Below are 2,053 nucleotides of genomic sequence, written 5' to 3'. Positions count from 1 at the left end.
CACCATATTGGTCAGGCTGGTCTTGAACTCCTAACCTTGTGATCCACCCACATCAGCCTCCATAGTGCTGGGATTGCAGTCGTGAGCCATCACACCTGGCTGAGACTCCATCTAAAAAAAAAAAACAAAAAACAAACAAAAAAAACCCACCTCACACACACACACACACACTCTCTCACACACATGTACTTTTAAGATTTTAGTTCTTTTCAAGTTAAGATTTGTGTTGCCCCAGAATATCTTGGTGAACGTCCCATGTGCACTTATGAAAGAATATTTTGTTTCCTATTGTTGGGCAGAATGTAGTTTCATACCAAGTTGATGATTTTGTTAGCACTGACATTTCAAAATATAATTGTGGATTTCTTTAATTCTCATTTCACTTCTGTGTATTTTTATTTTGTGTGTTTTGAAGCTTTGTTGTTAGACGTATACATGTTTAGAACTCTTGTGTTTTGATAAGTTGACTCTTTTTAATCAATCTGTACTATCCCTGTTTATTCCTAGTAATGTCTTTGTTCTGAAATCTACTTTGTCTGATATTAATACAGCCAGTCCAGCTTTTTTTTTTTATTAATTTTTCCATGGTATATTTTTCCCATCTTTTTTCTATCTATTTTTATATTTAAAGTAAGTTACTTGTAGATAACACATATTAGATCTCTTTTTAAAAATTCCGATCTGACAATTTCTGTGTTTTAATTGCTGTGTTTAGATAATTTACATTTAATGTAATTATATGGTTGGATTTAGGCGTGCCATTTTATTATTTGTTTTCTGTTTTTCCTCTATATTTTTGTTTTTATGTTTCTGCTTTCCTGCTTTCTTATGGATTATTTAAAAATTTGTAATATTCCATTTTAATTTCTATATTATAGTTTTAATATACTTTTTGGTAATTTTTTGGTAATTCTGTGGATTATAATATACATACCTAAACTTTTGCAGTCTACTTACTATTACTATTATACCACTTCAAGTAAAATGTAGAAAGAAGCCTTGCAACCATATAGGTTTACCACTGTCTCCTACCCCACTCCCTGACCTTTAGTCATTAGTTGGTATATGTATTACATTTATATATATGGAAGCCCCATCAGATGTTTTTATAATTTTTGCTTTGAACAGTCATGTAGAACTCAAGAGGAAAAATAGTCTTTTATATTTACTTACCCATTTACATTTATGTTTTACTTCATTCCTGAAAATCCATTTTTCCTTCTGGTATAATTTCCCTTTATCCTGAAGAATTTTAGCATTCTTTTTAGAGCAAGTCTGCTTGTGACAAATTCCCTTCATTTTCCTTCATTTGAGACTATTTTACTTTTGCCTTCATTTCTGCAAAATATTTTAGCTGATTATACAATTCTTGGTTAATGGTTTTCTCCTCTCCCTGACCCCTCAGTACTTTAAAGAATCATCATCGCATTTCTCAGGAGATAAAGAGCAAACCCTGTACTTTCCTCGAAATTCCACTATGTGAGCTAAGAGATCTAGTATCTGAGAAGTTCACCTTAAAACACTTAACGGTCAATGTTTTTCATTCCAGCCATGCCTTGCCTGAAGTCAGATGTGAATGTTCATTACTATTACACAACCATGTTAAAGTCTAACTGCTCTACTTACACTTAGCATGGGAGGATTCTGGCAAAGCTCCTTTCCATACTTGAGATACAAAACAATTCTGGCCACAGAAAGGAGACAAATGTGCAATGTTTTCAAGTTACCAGGAGTGCACTTACGGAAAAATCAAAGCTTTAAAACTCGTAAAAGACTATTTTCGGCCAGGTCTGGTGGCTCACGCCTGTAATCCCAGCACTTTGGGAGGTTGAGGTGGGTGGATCACTTGAGCCCAGCAGTTTGAGACCAACCTGGGCAACGTGGCGAAACACTGTCTCTACAAAATAATACAAAAAAATTAGCCGGTCCTAGTGGCATGCACCTGTAGTCCCAGCTACTAGGGTGGCTGTTGCTGAGGTGAGAGGATCCCTTGAGCCCAGGAGTTTGAGACTGCAGTGTGCTGTGAGCATGTCATTGCACTCTAGCCTAGGCA

This window comes from Mandrillus leucophaeus, unplaced genomic scaffold, assembly GCF_000951045.1.
Source record: "Mandrillus leucophaeus isolate KB7577 unplaced genomic scaffold, Mleu.le_1.0 Scaffold211, whole genome shotgun sequence".
In the NCBI taxonomy this organism is placed as follows: Eukaryota; Metazoa; Chordata; class Mammalia; order Primates; family Cercopithecidae; genus Mandrillus; species Mandrillus leucophaeus.
Note: the sequence above shows the minus strand (reverse complement) of the source record.